The sequence below is a fragment of the Triticum aestivum genome, chromosome 1B (assembly GCF_018294505.1).
Source record: "Triticum aestivum cultivar Chinese Spring chromosome 1B, IWGSC CS RefSeq v2.1, whole genome shotgun sequence".
NCBI lineage: Eukaryota > Viridiplantae > Streptophyta > Magnoliopsida > Poales > Poaceae > Triticum > Triticum aestivum.
The window spans coordinates 89,348,515-89,369,465 of record NC_057795.1 but is presented as its reverse complement, the minus strand read 5'-3'; the positions used below and the strand labels follow the sequence as shown (position 1 = coordinate 89,369,465).

The 20,951-nt window shown below is 43.0% G+C and overlaps 1 long non-coding RNA gene across 1 annotated transcript; it reads right to left on the bottom strand.

Annotated features, from left to right (window-relative positions):
• Positions 1-12,446: 12,446 nt before the first annotated feature.
• On the bottom strand, positions 12,447-15,899 carry LOC123087366 (uncharacterized). Its single transcript, XR_006441319.1, has 2 exons — positions 15,496-15,899; positions 12,447-12,739 (listed from the first exon to the last, which is right to left on the bottom strand). It is a non-coding gene; the product is annotated as an uncharacterized lncRNA (long non-coding RNA).
• Between the last annotated feature and the right edge of the window lie 5,052 nt (positions 15,900-20,951).

The window sequence follows — 20,951 nt, the reverse complement described above, 5'->3', positions numbered from 1 at the left end:
GAGAGTTGATGAACGTAGCCTTGGTCCTTGTTGCAATTAATAGGAAGTGATAAGGAAAGAGGGGTTCATATATAAATACATTATATTGTACACCTTTTATAATTGGGAGCACTCATTAAGTATGACATGCTAGAAGAGTTGACGTTGGACAAGGAAGACAACGTAATGGTCTATGTTTCCCGACATCTCAGTTAAAGTATATTGTCATTGACCTTCCAAACATGTTGAGCTTGCCTTTCCCCTCATGCTAGCCAAATTTCTTGCACCAAGTAGAGATACTACTTGTGCTTCCAAATATCCTTAAACCCAGTTTTGCCATGAGAGTCCACCATACCTACCTATGGATTGAGTAAGATCCTTCAAGTAAGTTGTCATCGGTGCAAGCAATAAAAATTGCTCTCTAAATATGTATGACTTATTAGTGCGGAGAAAATAAGCCTTGTACGAACTTGTTGTGGAAGTAATAAAAGCGACGGACTGCATAATAAAGGTCCACATACAAGGGGCAATATAAAGTGACGTTCTTTTGCATTAAGATTTCGTGCATCAACCCTAAACACGCATGACAACCTCCGCTTCCCTCTGCGAAGGGCCTATCTTTTACTTCATGTTTTTACTTTATGCTTGAGTCAAGGTGATCCTCACCTTTCCCTTTTTATTTTATCCTTTGGCAAGCTCCTCGTGTTTGAAAGATCATGATGCATATATCCAATTGGATGTAAGTTAGCATGGGCCATTATTGTTGACATCACCTAAAGGCGAATACGTTGGGAGGCAACACAATAAGCCCCTATCTTTCTCAGTGTCCGTCTAAAACTCAATAACCACAAGTATTGCGTGAGTGTTAGCAATTATAGAAGACTACATGATAGTTGAGTATGTGAACTTGCTGAAAAGCTCTATTGTTGACTCTTTTTGATGTTACAATAAATTGCAATTGTTTCAATGACTGAGATTATAGTTTGTTAGTTCCCAATGAAGTTTTTGAACCATACTTGACATTGTGAATTGCTTGTTACTTGAGAATAGGAAATCATATGACAAAATCTATATATGTTGCTGTTATTAGAATGATCATGATGCCCTCTGATATGTCTCCAACGTATCTATAACTTTTGATTGCTCCATGCTACTTTATCTAATGTTTTGGACTATATTGGGATTTATTTTCCACTTCTATATTATTTTTGGGACTAACCTATTAACTGGAGGCCCAGCCCAGAATTGCTGTTTTTTTGCCTATTTCAGTGTTTCAAAGAAACAGAATATCAAACGGAGTCCAAACGGAATGAAACCTTCGGGAACGTGATTTTCTCACCGAACGTGATCCAGGAGACTTGGACCCTACTCCAAGAAGTGCCAGAGGCGGTCACAAGGGTGGAGGGCGCGCCCCCCTGGGCGTGCCCCCTACCTCGTGGGCCCCCTGTTGCTCCACCGACGTACTCCTTCCTCCTATATATACCTATGTATCCCCGAACGATCAGAACAAGAGCCAAAAACCTAATTCCACCGCCGCAACCTTCTGTATCCACGAGATCCCATCTTGGGGCCTATTCCGGAGCTCCGCCGGAGAGGGCATCCACCACGGAGGGCTTCCACATCAACACCATAGCCCCTCCGATGAAGTGTGAGTAGTTTACTTCAGACCTTCAGGTCCATAGCTAGTATCTAGATGGCTTCTTCTCTCTTTTTGGATCTCAATACAATGTTCTCCCCCTCTCTCGTGGAGATCTATTCGATGTAATCTTCTTTTTGCGGTGTGTTTGTTGAGACCGATGAATTGTGGGTTTATGATCCAACTTATCTATGGAAAATATTTGAATCTTCTCTGAATTCTTTTATGTATGATTGAGTTATCTTTGCAAGTCTCTTTGAATTATCCTTTTTGGTTTGGCCAACTAGATTGGTAGTTCTTGCAATGGGAGAAGTGCTTGGCTTTGGGTTCGATCTTGCGGTGTCCTTACCCAGTGATAGAAAGGGTTGCAAGGCACGTATTGTACTGTTGCCATCGAGGATAACAAGATGGGGTTTTTATCAAATTGCATGAATTTATCCCTCTACATCATGTCATCTTGCTTAAGGCGTTACTCTGTTATTAACTTAATACTCTAGATGCATGCTGGATAGCGGTCGATGAGTGGAGTAATAGTAGTAGATGCAGAATCGTTTCGATCTACTTGTCTCGGACGTGATGCCTATATACATGATCATTACCTAGATATACTCATAACTATGCTCAATTCTGTCAATTGCTCAACAGTAATTTGTTCACCCACCGTAGAATATCTATGCTCTTGACAGAAGCCACTAGTGAAACCTATGGCCCCCGGGTCTATTCTCATCATATCAATCTCTATCGCTTTATTACTTGCTTTGTTTTTACTTTGCCTTTTACTTTTCACTTTGCATCTATCTATCAAAAATACCAAAAAAATTATTTATCATCTCTATCAGATCGCACCCTCGTAAGTGACTGTGAAGGGATTGACAACCCCTAACCGTGTTGGTTGCGAGTAGCTATCATTTTGTGTAGGTACGAGGGACTTGTGCATGGTCTCCTACTGGATTGATACCTTGGTTCTCAAAAACTGAGGGAAATACTTACGCTACTTTGCTGCATCATCCTCTCCTCTTCGGGGAAATCCAACGCAGTGCTCAAGATGTAGCACCCTCATGTCCGTATTTTATTTTTATCGACACCTCTATCTCTAAACATGTGGACATATTTTTCGATTTCGGCTTCCGCTTGAGGACAAGCGAGGTCTAAGCTTGGGGGAGTTGATACGTCCATTTTGCATCATGCTTTTATATCAATATTTATTGCATTATGGGCTGTTATTACACATTATATCTCAATACTTATGGCTATTCTCTCTTATTTTACATGGTTTACCATGAAGAGGGGGAATGCCGGCAGCTGGAATTCTGGCTGGAAAAGGAGCAAACGTTGGAAACCTATTCTGCACAACTCCAAAAGTCCTGAGACTCCACGAAACAACCTTTTGGATTTAATAAGAATTTATGAGCGAAAGAAATAGGCCAGGGGGCCCACACCCTGTCCAGGAGACAGGGGGGCGCCCCCCTATAGGGCGCTCCCCCTATCTCCTGGGCCCCCTGGTGGACCTCCGGCGTCCATCTTATGCTATATCATCACTTTTACCTTGGAAGAAATCATGGGCAAGCTTACGGGATGAAACTCCGCCGCCACGAGGCAGAACCTTGGTGGAATCAATCTAGGGCTCTAGAGGAGCTGTTCTGCCGGGGGCACTTCCCTCCGGGAGGGGGAAATCATCACCAACGTCATCACCAACGATCCTCTCATCGGGAGGGGGTCAATCTCCATCAACATCTTCACCAGCACCATCTCCTCTCAAAACCCTAGTTCATCTCTTGTATCCAAACTTGTATCAAAACCACAAATTGGTACCTGTGGGTTGCTAGTAGTGTTGATTACTCCTTGTAGTTGATGCTAATTGGTTTACTTGGTGGAAGATCACATATTCAGATCCTTTATGCATATTACTACTCCTCTGATTATGAACATGAATATGCTTTATGAGTAGTTACGTTTGTTCCCGAGGACATGGGTGAAGTCTTGCTATTAGTAGTCATGTGAATTTGGTATTCGTTCAATATTTTTATGAGATGTATGTTGTCTTTTCCTCTAGTGGTGTTATGTGAACGTCGACTACATGACACTTCACCATTATTTGGGCCTAGAGGAAGGCATGGGGAAGTAATAAGTAGATGATGGGTTGCTAGAGTGACAGAAGCTTAAACCCTAGTTTATGCATTGCTTCGTTAGGGGATGATATGGATCCATATGTTTAATGTTGTGGTTAGGTTTACCTTAATACTTCTTATTGTAGTTGTGGATGCTTGCAATAGGGGTTAATCATAAGTGGGATGCTTGTCCAAGTTAGGGCAGTACCCAAGTACCGGTCCACCCACATATCAAATTATCAAAGTACCGAACGCGAATCTTATGAACGTGATGAAAACTAGCTTGAGGATAATTCCCAATGTGTCCTCGGGAGCTCCTTCCTCATTATTAGAAATTGTACAGGCTTATCCTTTGCTACATAAAGGATTGGGCCACCTTGCTGCACTTTATTTACTTTATTTACTTGTTGCTTGTTACTATTTATCTTATCACAAAACTATCTATTACCTATAATTTCAGTGCTTGCAGAGAAAACCTTACTGAAAACCGCTTATCATTTCCTTCTACTCCTTGTTGGGTTCGACACTCTTACTTATCGAAAGGACTACGATAGATCCCCTACATTTGTGGGTCATCAGTCCTGAACACACCCAATACAATGGCAAATTGTATAGGTGCACTAGATCGGTGAAGAGATGGTGATAAAAGTGTAGTATGGATAGTAGATATGAGTTTTTGTAGTGTGAACAATAAAAAACAGCAAGGTAGTACATAGTAAAACGGAGCACAAACGGTATTTCAATGATGGAAAATGAGGCCTAGGGTGCATACTTTAACTAGTGCAATCTCTCAACAGTGCTAACATAGTTGGATCATATGATTATCCCTCAAAGCGCAATAAAGAATCACTCCCGGGTTCCTATTAGCGGAGAACAAAAGATAGAAATTGTTTGTAGGGTCCAAAACCACCTTAAAGCTATTATTTCCGATCAATCTATCCTAGAGTTCATAGAAAAATAACAACAAGCTATTCTTTCCGATCGATCTAATCAAGAGTTCGTACTAAAATAACACCATATGATGCATATCAACCAACTCTAATGTCACCTAGATACCCCAATGTCATCGTGAGTACCCGTGAGTTAATTATACGATATGTATCAAACAATTTCAGATTCATAATACTCAATCCACACAAAGAACTACAAGGAGACCCCACAGTTTCTATCGGAGAAAAGATAACAAAAACGCGCATCAACCCCTATGCATAGATTACCCCAAAGTCACCTCGTGAATCCGCAAGTTGAGCGCCATGACATATATCAAGTGAATCAAAATAATACCCCATTGTCACCACGGGTGTTCATATGCAAGACATATGTCATGTGTTCTCAGATTGAACATTCAATCCGACAAGACAAAACTTCAAAGGGTAAAGACTCAATTCATCACAACAAGTGTAGAGAGGGGAGAAACATCATATGATTCATCTATGTTAACAAAGCCCACGATACATCAAGATTGTGACATCTCAAGATCGCGCACAATAGAGAGAGAGAGAGAGAGAGATTAAACACATAGCTACTGGTACAAACCCTCAGCTCCGAAGGTGGACAACTCCCTCCTAATCGTGGTGGCCGTCGGGACGATGAAGATGGCCACCGAAGATGATTCCCCCTCCGGCAGGGAGCCGGAACGGGGTCACGATTGGTTTTCGGTGGCTACAGAGGCTTGCAGCGGCAGAACTTCCGATCTAGGTTCTCTCCGAGGGGTTTCAGAATATTTAGAAATTTATATGGCGAAGAAGGGGTACGAGAGGCCACCGAGGTGGGCACAACCTACTAGGGCGCGCCTGGGGGCCCAGGCGTGCCCTGGTGGTTGTGCCCCCTCGGGGCAACCCCCAAGTGCAGCTCCTGCCCAATGGTTCTCTTCTAGTCCATAAAAAATCCACAAAAAGTTTCGGGGTGTTTGGAGAACTTTCATTTCTGCACAAAAAACAACACCACGGTAGTTCTGCTGAAAACAACGTCAGTCCGGGTTAGTTCCATGCAAATCATACCAAAACCATATACAATTATTGTAAACATGGCATGAATACTTCATAAATTATTGATACGTTGGAGACGTATCAAGGACGACGAGGCGAGTGGCTGCTCCGACCCTGCTACTGTCCACGCGATAGAAGGTCCTTTCTCTCTCTCTCTCTCTCTCCCTCTCTTGTTTTTTATTCCTCTCTCCGATGAGAGTTTGGTGCAACCTACCTCATAGTTGTACCCTTGGTAGACTGATTTTTTGACATGTTGTTGATCTGAAGTAAAACCACTTAATCATCCTCTTCCTTTTTTAAAACAATCCAGTCTTGTCATTGTTTCCCCTTGTATGGCAATTTGAAGAAAGAACAACGCTATTCCTATCTGGGACTGTGGTCTGTTGGGGACTTGAACACTGCCCCGTTCTTCAAAATTACAGCATGTTTGCTCCTAGTGCTCAATCATATTTTGTCCTAGATCGTTATACCACTTAGGCCGTTGATCTGCATAATGTACACTTTCATTGTAATATGTAATATGCGTATGATATGTTTCGAATATGATCAATGGTAAACTTACTGACTTATTGTTTCCCGAGTTCTATCTTGATGCTTTTTGTTCCAAGTGTTAAGCAGGAATTGATAGGGCTATCATATGATTTTGTTTAATCTTTGCTAATGTGAATTGTGAAATATTGGTTAAACTTAATCTAACCATCACCAAACTCTCTACCTCAGTTCTGTTTTAGTAGTGATGCAAAATGCTTACAGCAAAGAGGTCTAGGCACATTTATTATTATAGTTATTACTCCACAATACACTTTAGGACCCATTTAACCTTTCTAACAGTTCATACAACAACATCATAAATCGTATTTTATCGTCAACCAAGCAGTTACATCAAAAAAGAGAATTTCCCTTGAAAGCTTGACATTTTTTTCTAATTGAGCTAGCAAGATTCAGTTTATGTAAATTTAGTAGTATGAACTAGTAAGATCCTTCTGCTAAACTGAAGATGCTATTTGCTTCACATTTTTGTCGGCTAAACTTTCCCAGATTATGTAAATTTAGTAAGAACTAGTAAGAGTTAAATCAATTGTATGGGCAACATTAACATAGGTGCTCCTCTGTCGTGCTGCTACGTACTTGGTACTTCGACCTTCTCCACCGATTAGTGAGATCCGCCACTGAACATAGCTCCTGTGCGGTGTTGCTGTTCTAGCAAAAGGTTTTCTCTCAAAGTATACACTTTTGTGTTGAGTGCCTTTGTTTTAAACTATGAGATATGCCTATGTTTAATTCTAAAATCTCAACGCAATCTTATGTTGTTCCACAATGACTGATTTTCAAAATGTGTATATCTAATGTTTCTTACTGCAGCTTTAAGCTTTGCTGTCATCTAACTCTTTCTAGCTAATTTTTGTTATCTGTCTTTGAACCTATAAAAATGGGTGATCTGTACACTTGTCATCTCCTACATGTGTTTCTTGAAAATGTCTAAAGCTTTTATAAGAAATGCAGTTCTGAGCTCAGGCAATCGTAGGATGACTAGACACATACTACATATGATTTGAGATGTATATGTATGCAATTTCACCTTTTGCTAAAAAATGTCCTATACAATGTCAGATTTTGTGAAGCCAAAGTGAGCTAGGGGTTGCACCACAGGAGCATAGTTGTACAAGTACTGAACATTTAAGATTGCATTGCAACTCATCAGTATGCCTTCCTTGCAATCTTTTAAGCCTATTAAATTCAGAAGTGTTGTTTTTTCTGTACAAGTTTGTTTGTGTCAAGTACATGCTAAATGATGTTTCGAGGGGTGCTCATATACTCCTCGGCAACATGGGAAGCTTTCACATTTGGTCTAGTTGTCTCTATGGGTTAGCGACTTAGCATACATGTTGTAATCAACTTCCACATTTGCTTATCTGACAAGTAAGGTCTATTTTCATTCATAGGTAGAAGATAGCAACAAAGTGGGAAGGTTTGTGCAGAGATCTTGCCTCGAGGTTATCACATATGCGCACAATATGACACTGAATTGGCCAAAAATAGGGAGCTACAAGATCAACTTTTAAAGGTTGGTTCCATTTTCTGTATATGCCTTGTACACTCTTATATTCTCCCATGATTGAAGTCTACAATGCTTATGGGACAATCTTTGTTTGTAGGTTAAGACCTCACTGTCTGCTTCAACAAAGAGATTTGAAGAGTTGCAAAAGGTATTTTTGGGGCAAATTTCCATTGCTGTAGGATAATGAGATGTTGAAGCGGCAGACTGAATCCATGACATTGAAGTGCAATTGCGGCAGATTATCTCTATTTTCCTTTTCATTTTCTTATTATTGGAGTGAGAACAGGTAGAATGAGGAACTGTGTGATAGTAGATACAACAACTGTAGTAAAAAGATACTTACGTTTGCAATTGTTAATGACATACATACTTGCATGTTCTTTGAAGTGGTCAATCGTGAGTACCAATGCATAATGATGGGGTTTTGGCTCATTTATTGGCTTCGGTGTCCAGTTAGCCATGAAATAGGAGCCCATGTCAATTATGTATGCTCTTACTGGATGTGTTCTAATGCTGGTTTATTATAAATCTTGTATTTGTAATGATGTGTACTGGTTTATTTTTTTAATTCCTAATGAGTTAGTAGTAGCGTGGGGAGGATACTGAGCGCTACTGGTATATAGGATACTAGTAGCGTTGGTTGTTTACCCATGCTACTACTATTTCATTAGTAGTAGCGTGTGTACGTAATAGCAGTAGCGTGGGTGGCACACGCTACCACTAACAAAGTTAGTAGTAGCGTGGGTTTAACCCACGCTACTACTAACTATTAGCTGTAGCGCAATACTAGTAGCGCAGGTACCCACGCTGCTAGTAGCCATTTTACCCGCGCTGCTAGTAGCCTTTTTCCTAGTAGTGCATGTTCAGTTTGCTAGCTATTGCCTTTCCTTAACAAATTCTAGTGAATTGTGCTATCTACTTTTACCATGCAATCTGTTGCTCTAGTGTATATGTTCTATATGTCGTGCAATGTGGTGCTCACTTATTAACTGTCTGGTTAATTAGTTGTTGTGTTCAGTTAACTATTTGGTTCAGTTCTGCAAATGTGATGTTCAATTCTTCAGGGTGCAATTTTATATTGTCTTCCATGTGAGAAATAAATCGAATATTTCTTTACAAAATACATGAGAAACAAATCCAATTGCTGTATTTCCAAGTTGTCAAGCATGCTTGGTTTGGTTAACTGTTTGATCTTCTAGTATGTTATACATTGTGCAATGTGGTGCTCAGTTAACGTTTGGTTCATTTGTTGTGGTGTTTAGTTAACTGTTTGGTTCCATTCAGCAATACGATGTTCAATTGTTGTGGGTGCATTCTGTTATTGTATACCATGTGAGAAATAAATTGAATTTGGCTGTACTAAATATATAAGAAACAAATACAATGGCTATATTTCCAAGTTGTTAAGCATGCTTGGTTTGGTTAACTGTTTGATCTTCTATTAGGAGTATGTTATATTGTGCAATTTGGTGCTCAGTTAATGTTTGGTTCATTTGTTGTGGTGTTTAGTTAATTGCTTGGTTCAATTTTGCAATGCAATGTCCAGTTGTCGTGGGTAGAATTTTGTATTGTTGTGCATGTGAGGAATAATCGAATTTGGCTGCACTTAATACATGGAAAACATATACAATTGCTATATTTCCTAGTTCTTAATCATGCTTGGTTTGGATAAATGGGTTTTCCATGTGGCTTGAATTAATCTGATGAGTCTGCAATGTGCTTATTTTTTATCAACATATTTTACTAATAGCATGTGAACCCTCACTTAACCTGGTCACTAACTACCTTATATGTGTTGCAAGGAAACAATGGGAAGCACTGAGGTTTACAATCAAGGTTTGCACATGCATGGTCCTTTGTCTAATAGCACATTATTGTGCAATTGTAGGAGCCATTCTAATACTTAGGTTTTAAACAATTTGGTCTTGCACATGTAGGTCCTGCGGTCAAAGGTTTTGACCCGTTGGTCGACCCTTTTTGCATATGGGGAAATGAGTTGTCCATGAATATCAGTCAAGTCAAGAAACTCAGGAAGATTGTTAGGATAAAGAAATTAGCGACAGAAAACAATAAGATCTTTGTTTGCAAGAAGACATCAGTTCATTACAGGATGGTACTAACTATTATACCTTGTCTTTTTTATTCCATCGCCCCATTTCCAATATAGAGAATATATTTATGCGCATCCTTGTTTTCAGGCCTTTCCAAAGCAGTTCACTGATGATTACCTGTCAAGCCACCTGTATGGTCAGGAGGCAAGGAAGGGATTCATACAACACCCACGATTCAATATTGAAGTGTTCCTGAAGAGGACGAAGGATGGACGGTCAATCATCCACAGGCACTGGCCTGAAGTTGCAAAGACCTTCAACATCAATGAAGGCTCAATATTCGCCTTCTGCTTCAGCAGTTTTCTAGATGAGATACATCTGTCTATGTACCATCTATGATGCTAATTTTGAAAGGTTATAGATGTTGCATGTGAAACTTGTTGCTGGTAATGTTGTGTAATGGGGTAACTGCCTGCTGAAGCTATATGATGTACTCTGATGTATTTCAGTTATGAAAATGAAATATATTGTGTGCTTAATATGAAATGTCAATTAGATCAATAAATGGATTATTAATAGGATAATTAGCCTGCTATTTGGGTTTTTCTAATGCAAATAGTTATTGAGAAAACACTGTGGGCGATGACCTCCGGCAACGCACACAGTTTCTAGGAATAAACCGTGTTGGATTAATGAACAATCACACACGACATCCTCTTGAAAATTGTCAACGTTAGGCCACCTGGCGCAAACGTTTACCACATAAAAACTGTGTGTGATGGACAACCTTTGCCACACAGTTTCTTCTACGCCGTGTGTGATGCATTCAATAACGCAAACGATAAAATTGTTAATACCATGTGCAATGGAAACACAATCACAAACGTTTTAAGTGGGAAAATTGTGTGTGATGTACCTGCGAATAGAAACGTTTTCCTTGGAGCGGCTGTGTGGGATGTATATAAGAATGGAAACGTTTACCAGGGACTGACTGCGTGGGATGAACTTACGACCGGAAATGATTTCGCCTATATAATTGAATTTTTTAGCACTATTGTATGTATAACCATATTTGATCGCTCGCCGGTCGCACACGACCTCATTTTGTCGAGCGTGTGTGCCAGGAGGGCATACCCCCAACGGTTTCTAGGTCGTGTGGGAAGGACCCCCCCTATCGTAGTCACTCACGAAGCGACGGTTCCAAATGTCATCGTGGAAAGGAGTTAAAAACCGTTTGTATAGCACCAACGCGTACCAATATATAGAAAGAAGCAGAATCTCAATAATATGCTTCCCCTTCTATTCTTGAACAAGTTCCTCTTCTGTTCTTCTTTAGTAAGTACCGTATGTTCCTTGTCAGGAAGGGGAGCAGGGACATCTGCACTCGATAGCTCTATTGGGTCGCTTCTGATGTCTGCTAGAACTACGTCGGTATTTCCCCAAAGAGGAAGGGATGATGCAGTATAGCGACGGTAGGTATTTCCCTTAGTGATGAGACCAAGGTTATAGAACCAGTAGGAGAACCTCCTCACAACACGTAAACAATACCTGCACACAAATAGCAAATACTCACAACCCGATGTGTTAAAGGGGTTGTCAATCCCTTTCGGGTACAGTGCCTCAAGATAGGCAAATAACGTGAGCTAAAAGTGGTAGATAGGATAAATAGATCACGGAACAAATAAATTGCAGCAAGGTATTTTTGTATTTTTGGTTTAATAGATCTGAAAATAAATGCAAGAGAAAATAGATCGCAAAGGCAAATATGATGAAAAGAGACCCGGGGGCCATATGTTTCACTAGTGGCTTCTCTCGAGAAAAATAGCAAACGGTGGGAAAACAATTACTGTTGGGCAATTGATAGAACTTCAAATAATCATGACGATATCCAGGCAATGATCATTATATAGGCATCACATCCAAGATTAGTAGACCGACTCCTGCCTGCATCTACTACTATTACTCCACACATCGACCACTATCCAGCATGTATCTAGTGTATTAAGTTCATGAGAAAACGGAGTAATGCAATAAGAACGATGACATGATGTAGACGAGATCCGTTTATCTATTGCGGAGATATAGATCCCATCTTGTTATCCTTAGTAGCAATGATACATACGTGTCGGTTCCCCTTCTGTCACTGGGATCAAGCACCGTAAGATCGAACCCACTACAAAGCACCTCTTCCCATTGCAAGACAAATAGATCAGGTTGGCCAAACAAAACCCAAATATAGGAGAAGACATACGAGGCTATAAGCAATCATGCATATAAGAGATCAAAGAAGACTCAAATAACTTTCATGGATAAAAACATAGATCTGATCATAAACTCAAAGTTCATCGGATCCCAAAACACACACCGCCAAAAGACTTACATCAGATGGATCTCCAAGAGACCATTGTATTGATAATCAAGAGAGAGAGAGAGAAGAAGCCATCTAACTACTAACTACGGACCCATAGGTCTACAAAGAACTACTCACGCATCATAGGAGAGGCACCAATGGAAGTGGTGAATGTTACGCCCCCGATTCAATCATACACTAATCATACACGCAAATGTGTACGATCAAGATCAGGGACTCACGGGAAGATATCACAACACAACTCTAGACCCAAATTAAAATAATAATACAAGCTTTATATTACAAGCCAGGGTCTCGAGAGCTCAAATACATAAGCTCGAATACAAATGAGTTAGCGGAAGCAACAATATCTAAGTACAGACATGAGTTAAACAAGTCTGTCTTAAGAAGGCTAGCACAAAATTAACAACGATCGAAAAGGCAAGGCCACCTGTCTGGGAGCCTCCTAACTACTCCTGGTCGTCGGTGTCCGCCACGTGGTAGAAGGCACCCTCGGGCTAGTAGTAGTAGTCGTCGGCGATGGCAGCGCTCTCAGGGGCTCCGTCATCTGGTTGCATCAAACAGATATGGGGAAAAAGAAAGAAAAGCAAACGTGAGTACTCATCCTAAGTACTCAGCAAGCAAGGATCTACACTACATATGCAGGATTATCAAAGGAAGACTGTATATGTGGACTGGGATGTAGAAATGCCAGAATAGAGGGGAGAGCCTAGTCCTATCGAAGACTAACATCTTCAGCATCTTTAGTGGTCTTGCAGCATTAGAAGAGTGCATAGCATAAAGTAAAGTAGTAGTAGTGTCATCAACCTCGCCCAGAGATCCTTCATCGACTCCCTGCGAGAAAGCAATCCCAGAGCCATACTATCCATTTCTCATCTCAAGTATCCAGTTCTAGTTGTATCGATCGGGATACAACTCCAAGTGTCTGTTACCGTAGGACAGGCTATCAATAGATGTTTTCTTCCATGCAGGGGTGCACCAACTTACCCACCACGCTCGATTAACTCCGGTCCGACACACTTTACCGGGTCATGCCCGGCCTCGGCCAAACGATACGCCGCAACCCGACCTAGGCTTAATAGAGAGGTCATCACGCTGGTCTACATCCTAAGCGCGCAGGGGTCACGGGCCCATCGCCCTTTGCATTCCTGCATGTTGGGTATGCGGCCGATGAGCAGACCTAGCTACCTCCTTAAAAAGGCAGGTGCTTACGCAGTCCAACCTGGCGCGCGCCGCTTAGTCGCTGACGTCTATTAAGCTTCGGCTGATGCATACGGCGCAGAACACCCATATTGTGCCCATGTGATGGTTAGTGCTATCAGGCCAGAGGCCCCTCGGATCAAATATCCAAATCGTAGTGGAGCGCGCGGTAACGAGCAGAGACTGACGATCGATGTGACCCCGTCGCCCCGTCTCGAGGACTTGCGGCAAGGGCTAAGAATGCCCGGCCATGCCATGTAGTTATCTCACGGGCACCTTCCAGGTCAACCTGACTCCACATCACTCGCAATTAAGCTCACACGGGTACCCCTTAGGGCCGACCCGTCTTTAGTAACATGGTTGAGTGTAAAGTCATATTAACCATAGTAATGGTGTGTCTAACACCAAGGGGAACCCTAAGGAATCACCCTCGATGGAATTCCACCTGATGTTATCGTCAAGGTGAACGAAGGAGGAATCACCCTCGAGGTCCACTCTTGTGGAGTTGCACGACAGTGTCGTTATCGGGAGTGGAGAAGGAGGAATCACCCTCGATGACCATAACCGATGAACTAACCTACAAGGTTAACATCAGCAGTGCTGATGAGGTATCACCCTCGGCACTCGATAGTAACCCAGTAGTGTCGAGCAACTAAGGGGAAAGTGATGTGCGGTGCCGGGGCCTGGTCTTCGATCCCGTTGATCGGGTCTTCTGATAATCCAGCTGGGCAGTCGGGACAAAGTGGGGGTCCCTGATGGGTCTCTACCCAGCCTATACTAAACAGTTTAGGATAGGTAGGTAGGTAACAACGGCAGGTTAAATAAACAGGCTATGCAGCAGAAATAGGATAACAGTAGTAGCAGCAGATTCTAATGCAAGCATAAGAGAGATAGAGTAGGAGATATCGGTATGCTCAAAAGGGGGGTGCTTGTCTGGTTGCTCTGGCAAGAAGGAGGGGTCGTCGTCGATGTAGTCGATCACGGGGGTATCGGCGACGGTCTTGAGGTCTACCGGAAAGAAGTAACGGAGGGGGAACACAAATAAATAATAAAGCAATGAAGCAACACAAAGTATAACATGGCAATACGCGGTGCTAGGGGTGGACTAACGCAATGCTACACGTTGCAGATGAAGAGGGAAAACATCCAGGAATATTTTCCTAGCGTTTGGCATTTTCCGGACAAATGAATCAGAGGGGACATATCCATGTTTGCTATGCTAGGGGCATCTGACAGATGAACGAATGGCATATTCGGATTCGTCATATTTTTCTGATCGACTTTCATATAGAAAGTTTTTTGATCCGAGCTACGGTTTAATTTATATGATTTTCTGAAGTTCTAATCAATATTCTGAAAATTCATGGATTTAATATTAATTCGAAATAAACAAAAATTCCTAAGTGTACCCACTGGATTAACCAGCGAGTGTATGACAGGTGGGGTCCAGGGCCCAGTCAACTAGTTCAGTCAGCGTTGACTGGGTCAATGTTGACCGGTCAACAGGGTCATGGGGACCCACATGTCATTCCCTTAGACATTTATTTTCAATTTGTTCTTCTTCTGTAACTAATAGAAGGTCCACTTGTTAGTGATACATATACTAATTAACAACTAACTTATCTCTAACTAATCTAACAGGGTTGGCCCCTAATACAGAGAGCCAGCCGGACACGGGCGCAAACGGGCTCAGGGCGCCGGCGGCCAGCGATGGGGAGCACTGGCGGGAGCAGGGGAGTAGCCAGGCAGCAGCGGCAATCAGCGGCCGAGGCAACATGGCAGCAGTCGCAACAGCTAGAGGAAGGGGGCGGCGAGCGCCGTCCGGCGCGAGGCGTGCTGGGCAGGGGGACACGGGCGTCCGCAGGGGGTTGCGGCAGGAGGTAGCGTGCGGCTGGCAAAGGCGGGAGAGGGCATTGCAGGCGCGCTGGGCGAAGCGGGCGGACGAGCGCGTGGCCAGAAGTTGGCGCGGGTGCGGTGGTAGGCGCGTCCTGGCACTGGCGGCTGCGCGGGCTTTCGGGGGGTGCCAGTGGTCACGCGGGGCAAGCAGGGCAAGCCGCGGTGGCCGTGGAGAGGGGAAGAAAGGGGGAATGGGCGGAGGCTCACCCTGGGGAGGCTGTGGACGAGCTCGGCGAGGCCGGGAGGCACCAGTGGTGGAGATCGACGGCGATGGCCGGGACGGTCTTTGGTGAAGAAGAAGACATGGGCGTTGTCCGTGTGGTTCCCCGGGCTCGATCCGGTGTTGGAGACGATGAAGCAGACGACGGAGAACCTCATGGACATGGCGATGCAGCGATGGGGAGTCAGTGGCCGCAGGATCGACGAAGGCGCAGTGACAACATCTCCGGCATGAGGTTCAGTGGAGAAACACGAGTGGGATAGGGGAATTTCGGGGGCTAGGGTTCGTCAACGAAATAAGGGGAACATTTATACAGCTCTAGGAGCGCTCAGATGAACGACACGAGGCAATCCGGGCGTGGACGGCGTGTGTGCGCCATGGCGCCTCTGCCTCTGCCTTCCTACTGTACGTGAAGAAGGAGAAGGCCCCTTGAGTGGGCTGGGCCGCACTATACCTATGGGTTACATGTGAGCAGTTTTGTCTCTGCCTTTTTCTTTTCCTTTTCTGTTAAAGCTTTTAGCTCTTGTTTTAGATTTATTTTAGGTACCAAATGAGTTTGTTTACTTGTGAAAAATTTCACGTAAATCTAGCGTGGAAATATTAAATGGCACAAAAAGTTTGGGGCCAAAAAGGAATTGTCTAAACATTTTTAGAAATTGAGAAGGACAGTTTAATTGATGCTGGACCACTAAATTAATTCCCGGGGATTAATTGGTGGGTCAAATAATGTTGGGATCAATATGAAAATGATTAGAGGAATTTATAGAATAATTTGAACATTTTATTCTTTCTGTTAGAAGAAATAAATTATTTGACTTTATATTTAATTAGAAAATGGCTTTGAATTTTGTCAAGTGGAAATTTGGTTTATCTAATTGTGATGACATGGCACCGTTAGCATGGGTTTACTTAGAATGAATCCTGTGGTGTTACAAATCTCCTCCACTACAAGAAATCTCGTCCCGATTTAAGTGGGGAAGTAAAGAGTAAATTCGAGAGAACTGACCCTTATAGGGTTGATTATCTGATGGACAATTTAGGGAATGTGGTAGAAATATCTCTCGAGTTGAAATTTAGGAAAACACTAAGAGCAAGGTATGAAGGTATTATAAGAAGTTTCAAGCGGATGGACATCCGATCAATGCTTGAACAGAGTGTGAAAAGGGATTCCGAGCATCGGGAATAGATCATCTCTCGGAGGGTGGCTCTTGATAAAACACAAAGTCAAATGCAAAGAATATTTCGGAATCAGGGATATACAGGAGAGTGAGGTTCCAATCCTGTGGAACTGTGGGTTATGGGCCCACCATGTGGGTTAAAGGTAGAAAACAGCGCTGACATCTTGCACGGTCATGATAGCAAGGCATGTCAGAGGGAAACCTGTCAGTTATGGTGGCAACAACCTTGGTACCAAGGGCGAGGGACAAACAGAAACATTTTTCCTGCTCGCAAGGCGAGGCAGACCAATAGGCAAAGTTCTCGTCCATCGACGGTTACTGGAATGTTAACAACAATAGTAACAAGGCCTTACCGACAAAGTTGTACACCAAGGTGTTTACATAAGCAGGGAAATATTATTTCTTATATCATATAGATCATAAGAAAGTTTTAACAAAATAATGGAAAGGAAAATGTGATTATTAATTTAATCAGGACAATGGAAAGGAAAATTGTTTAAACACAAATATCAAGAGTATATCCTTCCCAAGGACAAACAGATGATGATATCCATGACATGATAGTAAGTAGATTACCATTTAGGTAACGGGGAGAGGAAATTCATGGCGTTAACCATACAACCGTGTTTGGATAAGTGGACAAGAAACATTTAGCATTGCATTTCCAATGTCCTTATTGACAGTTGGAGTACCACAGTCATGCTTCGGGGTAGCATCGACATGGTCATCAAATAAAAGCCGGACCCTGGGGACACAAAGGATCCATGGGGAATTTTTAGAACATATCATGCAATTTTACCAGGGAAAAGATGAGGAGGTGGCCGATGGGTTAAGCAGCAATCCATCGACATGTCAAAAAGATGTGTTTCCAAAATTTTATATGAACAAGTTTGTGTTGGGGGGGGGAGGCAAGAATGTTTTTGGTGATAACACAAATCATCGAGGGGAAAGGATGGTATTTCTCATCATGAATTTGATTGATATCCTGGAAGAGCTTAGTATGTTGATGATGATCACGACAATTTGTTGAGAGGTTTCATGAAGATGTAATCGATTGGCGATGACATCAAGTCAAAGGAATTTTGAAGCGAAAAATTATTGGAACCACGAATATGACACAATATCAGATTCAGGCTTGCTGTTCAAGGTGAAATGATATGACAAGGAAAATTGACGTAAGCTGAGCTCATCGTCGAAAATTGTGCTCCGGGAAGGACCAGGGTAGCACAGTTAAAATTTAGCACGATAATGATATATCCAATCAGGATAGGAATGGCTCAAGTATATTAAACTCATAAGCAACAAAAATTATTTAGAGTTGTTGAATCAGAGTGCGGGATTGATTCACTTATCAGTGTGATCGGTTGACAAACAACCCAGAACCCATGAAGTGACAATGACAGGGAAAGGTAGGTGTTCATCAGAAGTTCATAAGATGTGGTGCAATGGCATGATATCCTCGAGATACTAGGGTAATACTCAAAGGTATACATATTAGAGAATGGACATGTGTATTGATATGCAAAAGGAAAGCACTTCAAACTGTCCGAGAAACGAAATCAAAGGGGAACAACCATGGTCAGAACCACGATTGCAAAGGACCAAACATAGATACCATATGAACTTATAACAAGGGGATTATTATTATCACAAGAAGCTTCCATGATAAGTTCCACATCGGGTCCATGGGCATGAACACAAAGTTCAAGGTCGACTCCCACTTCTTCAATGCATAATCTTTCATTCACTTCTCGCTTTAGTTGAAGTGGTAGTGTAGAAATTTTATCCGCCGTAACACCAGTAGAGTTTGACCCATAGAAGTTTACGAGTTTACACATATCAGGGAAGGCATGGGTTCAACCCATAGGGGCATCTTAGGAACATATACTGTTGGAAATATGCCCTAGAGGCAATAATAAAATGGTTATTATTATATTTCTTTGTTCATGATAATTGTCTATTATTCATGCTATAACTGTGTTATCCGAAAATCGTAATACACGTGTGAATACATAGACCACAACATGTCCCTAGTAAGCCTCTAGTTGACTAGCTCGTTGATTAACGGATAGTCATGGTTTCCTGACTATGGGCATTGGATGTCATTGATAACAGGATCACATCATTAGGAGAATGATGTGATGGACAAGACCCAATCCTAAGCATAGCTCAAAGATCGTGTAGTTCGTTTAGCTAGAGCTTTTCCAAATGTCAAGTATCATTTCCTTAGACCATGAGATTGTGCAACTCCCGGATACCGTAGGAGTGCTTTGGGTGTGCCAAATGTCACAATGTAACTGGGTGACTATAAAGGTGCACTACGGGTATCTCTGAAAGTGTCTGTTGGGTTGGCACGAATCGAGACTGGGATTTGTCACTCCGTATGACGGAGAGGTATCTCTGGGCCCACTCGGTAATGCATCATCATAATGAGCTCAATGTGACCAAGTGTCTGTCATGGAATCATGCATTACGGTACGGGTAAAGTGACTTGCCGGTAACGAGATTAAACGAGGTATTGGGATACCGACGATCGAGTCTCGGGCAAGTAATGTATCGATTGACAAAGGGAATTGTATACAGGATTGATTGAATCCTCGACATCGTGGTTCATCTGATGAGATCATCAAGGAGCATGTGGGAGCCAACATGGGTATCCAGATCCCTCTGTTGGTTATTGACCGGAGAGGCGTCTCGGTCATGTCTGCATGTCTCCCAAACCCGTAGGGTCTACACACTTAATGTTCGGTGACGCTAGGGTTGTGGAGATATGAATATGTAGTAACCAGAAAGTTGTTCGGAGTCCCGGATGAGATCCCGGACATCACAAGGAGTTCCGGAATGGTCCGGAGGTGAAGAATTATATATAGGAAGTGCAGTTTCGGCCATCGGGAAAGTTTCGGGGTTCACGAGTATTGTACCGGGACCACCGGAAGGGTCCCGGGGTTCCACCGGGTGGGGCCACCTATCCCGGAGGGCCCCGTGGGCTGAAGTGGGGAGGGGACCAGCCCCTGGTGGGCTGGTGCTCCCCCCTTGGGCCCCCCTGCGCCTAGGGTTGGAAACCCTAGAGTGGGGGGGGGGGGGCGCCTCCACTTGCCTTGGGGGGCAAGGCACCCCCTTGGCCGCCGCCCCCCTTGGAGATTCAATCTCCTAGGGCCGGCGCCCCCCTGGGGACCCTATATAAAGAGGGGGGGGGAGGGCAGCCGCACCCTTGCACTTGGCGCCTCCCTTTCACCCTGCTACACCTCTCCCTCCCACAGATGCTTGGCGAAGCCCTGCCGGGATCCCTGCTGCATCCACCACCACGCCGTTGTGCTGCTGGATCTTCATCAACCTCTCCTTCCCCCTTGCTGGATCAAGAAGGAGGAGACGTCTCGCTGACCGTACGTGTGTTGAACGCGGAGGTGCCGTCCGTTCGGCGCTAGGATCTCCGGTGATTTGGATCACAACGAGTACGACTCCCTCAACCCCGTTCTCTTGAACGCTTCCGCTCGCGATCTACAAGGGTATGTAGATGCACTCCTCTCTCTCGTTGCTGGATGAACTCCTAGATTGATCTTGGTGAATGTAGGATTTTTTTTATTTTATGCAACGTTCCCCTACAGTGGCATCATGAGCTAGGTCTATGTGTAGTTCTGTTTGCACGAGTAGAACACAAATTTGTTGTGGGCGTAGATGTTGTCAACTTTCTTGCCACTACTAGTCTTATTTTGCTTCAGCGGTATTGTGGGATGAAGCGGCCCGGACCGACCTTACACATATGCTTACGTGAGAGAGGTTCCATCGACTGACATGCACTAGTTGCATAAGGTGGCTAGCGGGTGTCTGTCTCTCCCACTTTAGTTGAAGCTGATTCGATGAAAAATGTCCTTATGAAGGTTAAATAGAAGTTGGCAAATCACGTTGTGGCTTTTATGTAGGTAAGAAAACGTTCTTGCTAGAACCCTATTGCAGCCACGTAAAACATGCAACAACAATTAGAGGACGTCTAACTTGTTTTTGCAGCATATGATTTGTGATGTGATATGGCCAAAAGTTGTGATGAATGATGAATGATATATATGTGATGTATGAGATCATGTTCTTGTAATAGGAATCATGACTTGCATGTCGATGAGTATGACAACCGGCAGGAGCCATAGGAGTTGTCTTTATTTTTTTGTATGACCTGCGTGTCATTGAGAAACGCCATGTAAATTACTTTACTTTATTGGTAAACGCGTTAGCCATAGTAGTAGAAGTAATAGTTGGCGAGCAACTTCATG